Source organism: Enoplosus armatus, chromosome 15 (assembly GCF_043641665.1).
Source record: "Enoplosus armatus isolate fEnoArm2 chromosome 15, fEnoArm2.hap1, whole genome shotgun sequence".
Taxonomy (NCBI): Eukaryota; Metazoa; Chordata; class Actinopteri; order Centrarchiformes; family Enoplosidae; genus Enoplosus; species Enoplosus armatus.
This window is the reverse complement of record NC_092194.1, coordinates 3,295,397-3,303,979: the sequence shown is the minus strand read 5'-3', so window position 1 is coordinate 3,303,979 and position 8,583 is coordinate 3,295,397.

The window sequence follows — 8,583 nt, the reverse complement described above, 5'->3', positions numbered from 1 at the left end:
GACTGAAACTGAAGTGGAAGCCGATAAGGGATCCCGACAGTATTTATAGAGAGCGCGTTACTACGGCAACGCAGCTAGCTGAAACCGGCCTCCCATCCACGTATGAACCGGTTTAGCCTTCGTCACCTCATCCACATGGTGGGAGAGGCAGACAGAGACAGGGACCGCTAGACGACTACCACACACAAGATTACTAGAGGTACCACAGCCAGTTCAAACCGGCCTCCTATCGACGTAAAAAAAAAAAAAGCTTTAGGCTTGTCACTATTGTGGTAAAGTCAAGGCAGACAGGGCCCACCAGTTAACTAGTTAGCTCTCACAGGACTGTCTACTTCTCATGTAAAAAAAAACTGTTGTCTTTCCTGACCTCACTGAGAAAATTATTGTAGAAAAGTCTCAAACTTTCAGAGGAAGTCCAAGCATTCAATAAAAAGCCTGCATCTTTGACTGTGTGTCTTTGTCTCTGACCTTTGTTTGTTTACCTTTTGTTGTGCTTGTTTTAGCTGTGGCCTATTTCTATCTATTTGAGAGCAACAAAAAACTTAAGTCCCTTGTGTGTGTTCACATACTTGACCAATAAAGCTGATTCGGATTCTGCTGAAATGTACCACAGGCATGCTAACCAGGACTGCCTCGCCAGGCAGTCCTTGCCACACTGCGTAGGGATTTGGAGAAACATTATATAATAAGCATTAAGACTTGAAATGATTAAACTAATCGTATAATTTATTACACGTTTCAGTCAGTTTTCAACTAAAAATGCCAAACATTCTCTGGTCTCAGGCTCAGAATGTGAGGATTTGATCATGCTTCTCTTTGTCATATGATAGTAGCCTAAATTGAATATCTGTGGGGTTTGGATTGTTGTTCAGATAAAACAAGTGCTGAGAAATTATAATGGGCCTTCTCATTTTATAGACAAAGCGATCAATCAAGAAAAGAATTCACAGATTAATCGACAACGAAAATAATCATTAGTCGTAGCCCTCACAAGCATGCTTTGTGCTTAAATTGACCTGACTTCATGGCGATGATCATCAGTACAGGTTTCCAGTGGCCAGCTGTGATGGAAGAAACCTGCACTGCTTTTGTGTTAATCCCAGAGATGCTCACTCACGCTGGCAGACAGCAACAGTCTGCTGGCTCTGACTGACGCCACGGTCTCAGTGACATGACCTGGCTGGACGGCAGTCTGCTCAGTCTCGCTCTGAGTTCCTGACCTGCCTGATGAGATTAAAGGAGATCACAAGACGAGAAGGCAAGGTGTCAACACAGTCACGTACGACACAACAACTCCGTAGAGTCAAGCTCTATAGATATAGATATTCAATGAATGCATTCATGAGTATTACTTGAGGGAGTGGTGCATTTTTATCATATCTTGTCCAAGTTTGTAAAAAAAAAACATTTGCCATGAATAGATAAAAATACATATGCCACTGTAAGCCACTGAAAATGGTGTGCAGGATTTTTAAAAAGTATCTTATAGTGCTTTTACTTGTAAGCATTAAAATGCCTTTTCACCCAGACCTCTCAAATTCCTGTTCCCCCCCCCCCCCCCCCCCCCCCCAAGTCTGCACAGTCTAACCAGTCCAAAGGTTGCTTTCATAGACATTTGGTTTGCAAGCAGACATTACCAAATGGAGGAAAATGAAGAATTTGGGTAGTGTGACCCAACAGTACATGTGGAAATGTTGCACAAGCATCCAGGACGCTAACAGGAAACTTTAGGGCTTCATGAGGACCACATATCTGTGGGCTTAATATCTTTTCCTGGTCTTAGGCCACAATCAAGATGGCATTCTGCTCCTTGCACAATGGGGTTTCCAGTCAGGATTTCTGCAGGGTTGGTGAATGAAGTCAATTTTTCCAAGCAGTTTAATTATCAAAAAGTGAAAAGCACAGCCTTTTCTGAAATGGTCAAAAAGTTCAGATGAGGTTAAGCGGCAAACTTGTATGATGACATAATCGGCAACCATTGTCATACATTGCAGTTTTCCTTATAGCTCTGCCCTGAGTCTGAACTTGTTCTAGCAAGCCTCACCTCCTATGCAGAGCCATGCCTGTCAGGCAGGAAGTGGGCCCACACTTGGGGGCTAATTCATTTTCAACAGATGTTTATCAGCTTGTTCAAAATCACAAGATCACAAAACACTTTAAATGTATTACATAGCAAACCCGGGTTAGATTGTTTCTCTTCACTCCAGTTATTTCCTTTTGTTTCTGTTTTTGTCTCTCTTCCACGAAATGTCTGTCTGTGTCTCTACCCTCTCCTTCACCCCTCTCCTTCTTCTCCACTTGTAATGTCTGTCTCTCGCTCTGTGTGGAGTTTCTGTTATCATTACTGTGGACCATTGTGGCCTAACCCCCACATCTACAAGGCCTCACAAAAATACAAGGATGATGATTGTTATTGGCCACCCACAAGATACAGTGCAGTGTACGGGGCCTTGAGTGACCGTGAGTCGTGTATCACTGCATCTGGCTTTGTGTTTCTCTTCACTCCTTTCTTAGCTCGTACTTGCACAGTGAAATGCCACAGTCAGTTTCACTGTTTCATCAACTTGTGTTCCTGTACTATCCAGCTCAGTGTGCAGAACACGGCTTGTGACAATATGCATATGAAACATACCACAGCATTGACTTGCATTCCTCAAGAGAATAAACTGTACTTCATTTGTCACAAGTTGAAGGAAGCTGATGCCTGGAACAAATGACACCACTCAAAGTGAGTTCTTCTACACAATGTGTCCCAACAACTTGTGATATCAGGCATACACATTTATAATTCCTTTTTTTACACATGGTAACAGTAGTTATCTACATCTGTGTCTGGTCTGTCTCTCGGATGTTTCTCTTGTTTACCTAAACTGAAGCGACTTACCTGGTCAAGATGAACTGAACTGAACCGTTTTACTGTCTTACAAGATGATGCCAGATAATTGGAATCTATCAGAGGTTTGAAAAAGAGGTGCACAAGCTTAATAAAGTACATATTTTGATATGCACTATTTGTGATAGTGTGTAACACCTATGATAATTAAGCATGCCACAACTGTCTATTGCACATTCCCAATAGCACACTATGGTTTAGTATGTTTATTTTTTGCATTTCCAATCCTTTTTTGCTCGTCCACCCATCTGCACTTCCTCATCACATGATGTCTTTGAGTTGTCAGCAGTGGATTTTTTTTCTGTCATCTGAATAGAGACACTAAATGTGGAATTTTGAAGATATTTTATTGGTGTTTTGGTCAAACATCATGTTTTAAATGTTTCCATTTATTGAGCTATGACCAGTGTTCCACAGGCATCCATTAATTATCCTGTGACGGTAAATACTACCCATAAAAGGTACATAGTAGTTACATGATAATAACTGTGGCTTCATATAGTTACTAGTTACATTTAAGCTGAGTCGTTTATTCAAGTAGCTACGTAGCTGTGGGGTCAGGGGTCAAGGATTGGACTTCACAAGCGGTTAACAGGCAAAATCCATGAAGGTTTGACCTCAAGATACCTGAGCATTGTCGGCTGGCCCAGACAGCTACTTATGACACCGGAAATCTTAGTGTTTCTCTGCATGGCTGCTGGCTCATCCGAGCAGATGGTACCTGTGGTATATCTTTACTCTTTTGACTCTGGTCCATTTGTCATTTCAGATTAGACAGAGCGACTTTGATGGGGTGAGCCCATGACACACAGATACCTTAATCGACTTAAAGCTCTGATTACAGACTCCCCCCAGACAGCTGGGTAGAGTTAAAACCATTGCACCACACAGGCACTGAACCATGACTAGCCTGCCACAGAAAGGAAATGCATTGTTGTAAACTGTATTGCAGTCCCTGAATTTAGATACAAACCTGATGTCGGTTTTCTCACGTCAATGCAGCTTGGCATGAAAGGTCAAACTGTGTCAAACAATAATGAGACTACTTACTGTGACAAAGACACTCCAAGGGCAGAGTGGAAGGAAATGTCAATGTCTGTATTTTCATAAAACAGACAGACAAAAGGTCCCCTCAAGGAATTCTACGTGTCCCGCTGCACTTGCTTGCTGTGATGGTCATTGTGGCTGTGCTGCCAATGATATCATTGTGTTGCTAATGATATCATTAGCAACACTAGAAAACAAGCTAACTGTCCCGGTGGGTTCATTTAAATAGTGTTGTTAACTTTCCATTGTTAGTTATGAGGCCACTGGCTTCCCACTTCACTTTAGATATGAGGCCACTTTAGACAGTTTCACAGGGACATGACAGTGATAGCTATTTTGTACAGATGATGTACTGCTATGGCCTCCTGCTCCAACAAGTCAAAATGCCCGCTGCGAAAAAGTCCTGTTGTCATTACTGAGGATGTCAGCATGCTGACTTTAGAATTTAGCTCAAAGTAGAGCTGTGCGTGGGTACAGCCTCACAGAGCAGCCAGCATGGCTGTGGACTCTTTGTCAGAAAGAACCATGCACCCATTTGCAGCATCCCTCCACCATGTTACATGGTATTTGGGACATAAGGCCAGCGAGGAGGAATCTTTTGGATGCAAGACAAGAAGATCAAACTTTACACTTCCTTGCTCCTGCAGAGCGTATGATCCGAATTGATTTTGGGACTCCTTGCTGCATAGGAACAGTTGTTTTCTGAAATGACTGTAACTCCATAGACAAATATGTGAGCCGTGTATTTTTGAAATGTCATGGTGAGAATGTTGAGATATCATGCAGCACCAGTGTGTCTTGTATCACTGTGTGACTGGAATCTGAAGGTCAGAATGACTCCAAACTCCCAACCTTGCAATGTTGAAGGTTGTTACAGGCCCTTGTACTTATTAAACTACTTTTACAAAGTCAAAGGCCAGAGATGATATAATACTAACCCTAAAAACCTATTTTCACTCTCCACGCACGGCTGGTACACAGATACAATGCCTTTCAGGTTGTTACCACTCACTGTGGTATTGTTTTGTAGTCGGAATCTCTGTTTTTTTTTATTTTCTGCTGGGGCACTGGTGCTGACACATCTGGGTCACATATTCAACATCACAGTGAAAGCTCCCTGTGACGGTGACCTAAATTTATTTTGCGTCTTTGTAGGTACGCCTTTCTGTCAGATGGACACAGGAAGAGGATGGAGTATGAATGAGAATGAAGAGTCAGTGTGAATACACATCTTGCCAGATTGTTACAGTCCCCTAGTTTATGTTAGGGGTTATTTGTAATCACTGGACTTGGAAACAAGTTTAGGACAACTAGTTATTATATAGAGTGTCAGTTTGTGACTGAGAGAAATCATCCATCAGGTTATCCTTTGAAGGTTCACGAGGGGCTGGAGCCTATCCTAGCTGACACTGGGCTCCAGTCAATCACAGGGGTGTCACAGGGATTTCAGAGTTGCCAGTTAACCTAACCTGCATGTCTCAAACCCCTCACAGAGGCAGCAGGCTTGAAACCAGAACCTCCTTGCTGTGACGCAACAGTGCTAACCACTGCACCACCATGCTGCCGAAAACAGTTGCTCTCAGAGTTTTCAGAGTAAGAACGGTACCATCAAAAGGAATATCTCAGTGGTAAAATCTTATAAATTCTATGCATGGATGTAACAAAAATGTTCAAAATATAATCATTTGCATATCTAATTATCCAAATACTATATTAAATTAAAAGATTTCAATTAAGCCCAATTACGGTCGAAGCGATATCAAACGGTTGTTATAATGAAATTAGCCTTTGACCATGCAGCTGCCCCACTTGCCCTCTTGTCAGCTCTGTCCCTGCAGTGATGAGAGGAGAGCTGTTTAATCTGGCTCTCTGCTGACTCATCACTTCTTCTTCTTTCAAGGTTGAGTTGCCCAGAGTTGGTTGGTGGGCCAAAAAAAAAAAAAAAAAAGTGATCTATTTTCACTGGAACATCTTTTGTGCTTTCCTGGGTTGGCCTGAAGCTCGGTGGACAGGCTGCGTCAGCACATTTCACTCCTTTGATCCTTTTGGGTAAAAAAGGCACAGACTGAAGAGAGGGCTCGCTGCCTCCCATTTTAGGTGTCATGGTTCTACCATTAACACAATTATGTTTGCTCTATGAAAAAGGAGTAGAAGCAAAAGAGCAAACCAGTACATATACATGAACAGGTGCCTACAAAGCTACAGCAAGTTGGCGTGCATTTGTAATCTAATTAAAAGTCCCTGCAATGTAAGTGTCAACAGATAACCTAATCAAGGTTCAAGAGCTTGATGACCTCTGAGTGGGTGCTGTTTCAGAGCGGAGCAGCTGTGCATTTGATGATGTGAAGCCTCCTGAATGGAGGAAGATGTCACAGTGGGAAGCAACAGAGTGGAGTTCATAGCTAATTGTGCAACCACATCAGTGAACATGAGTCACTTTCCTTCAACTGGGGAACCTCTGATGGGATTAAGTAGGAAATTCACTCCCTGCACATATAAAGATCCAAAATAAAACTACTAAGCCCTCAACCAAGAAACAGTGGCTGTGCCAGTTCTAATTGAACGCCCTGTTGCAATTCAACTTTCCACATCGACGCAGAGAGCAACCATTTTTTGTGTGCCATTTTTGCCTTTGTTTTAAGACAGCGGAGAGACAGGAAACATGGCGAGACAGAGCAAGGGGGTGACATGCAACAAAAGTGGCATGCAAAAAGCTGGAATCGAACGGGGACATTGTGATATGTGTCTTAGATCCTGAACCCCAGGAATACATAAAAGAAAAGGTACAAGTCATGTACATGAATCTATTTAGACTGTTAATCAGCGGATGCATTTACATATTTTCTCACGCCACCCAAAAGCTGCCATACTAGCCGCTCTGTGAAGCACAGCTGTGTTTCGAGATAAATGCCGTCATCAGCATGTTAGCATGCTGACAATGACAACATGCTAATGTTTAGCAGTTTTACCATATTCACCATCTTAGTTTAGCCTGTTAGCAGATTAACATTTGATAATTAGGACTAACAAAGCCCAGCTACAGGTATTGGATCATAAACGATAGTACTGGACAGAAACATAATCAGGTAATACATTTATTTAAATATTTTTCCAGAAACAATGTGCTGGTTACTCTGCAGAGTAATGGACACACTGACTCACAGCACTTCCCTTCATGAAGGAACCACAAACCTTCATCAGATATGGTTTGATTCAGTCACATTAAAGGATCCCTGCTTTTTGCTTCCTATGTTTATAATTAAACATGAAACACACCATCATTTGCTATTACACCCAATGTCCTACTGCAGTGAAGCTCTGATTTGCTTTGACTGGAGTCAGCAATATCTTTGATCACAACAAAAACCATGCCTTGATAAATTCCGTGAGAATCTTCTTCAGAAATCTTGAACCACGAGGAATACTGCGGGTCTACATAATGGTTTGGCTTACGAGCCTCTGTGGAAATTCAGTTTCCTTATTCTTTGTAGGAGCTTTGGTTGACCCACTTCCTGTGGCCTGATTTGCCAGTCGTCATGGTGAAGTCAAAGCATCCTGAAAAGAAAATGGGGCAATTTGCCTGGAACCCAGATTAAAGAACTATACCAGATGACGCGTTGCTAAATGATGATGTGTATTTGCTCTACAGTGGGACAGTGTCCCTGGAGTCCCAACACAAAGGAGTGAACTAGGCTGGAGCTTTGTCACCTGGCCTCAGTAACATACTCACTACTGATGGTCATCTCTCAGCAAATACCTGGTTAAAAAGCTTCCTGTTCATCCTTGAAAGGTTTTGTACTAATTAATTTGTGTTTTAAAGTACATTAAAACCTGACTCTGATCTATCTGACTGTTTACAAAGTGACAGGGCAATAAAGGCCCCGTACAAAATTAAATGGGGGGCCGTGTCTCAGGAGGTCGTCCAATGCTCACAGGGTTGGCTGTTCGATTGCCAGCTCCGCCTCCAGTGACCTTGGGCAAGACACTGAATCCCAAATTGTTCCCGATGGTCAGGCCAGCACCTTGCGTGGTAGCTCGCTCGCTCTCGCTCTCTCTCTCTGTGTGTGTGTGTGTGTGTGTGTGTGTGTGTGAATCGGAGGCAAAATTGTAAAGCACTGGACAAAAGTTATATACATGTAATTCAAAGGAATGGTTCGATATTTTGGAACAAGCACTTATTCACGTTGTGGCTGGTGGTTAGATGAGAAGATTGTTGTCTCACAGATGTTTATAAGCCAGCAGCCTTTTAGCCCGGCTTAACATGAAGACTGAAATATGGGGAAGCAGCTTGCCTGGTACTGTCCAAAGGTAAATTGCCTACCAGCAGCTATATATATATCTCACCAATGAAAACGTTAGATCTCATTTGTTTAATCTGTATAAAATCCAAAGTGTAAAAACGACAGGCAAACAGCGGACAACAACTCCAGGAAGCTACAGGTCCCAGCCAAGAAATAGTCTGGCACATAACCATAAAGCAGTGTATTGTCTGTTTTTGCACTCAGGTTTTTGTAGGCAGACGGGTCATGGTGAAAAAGCATGGTGACATCAAATGAGTTCAAATGAGCCTGGGGGCCAGTGTTGGCATGCTAAGGGCTTAAACCCACCTCCCTCCCATTTGAGATGGGCCAATGCTGGAGCAG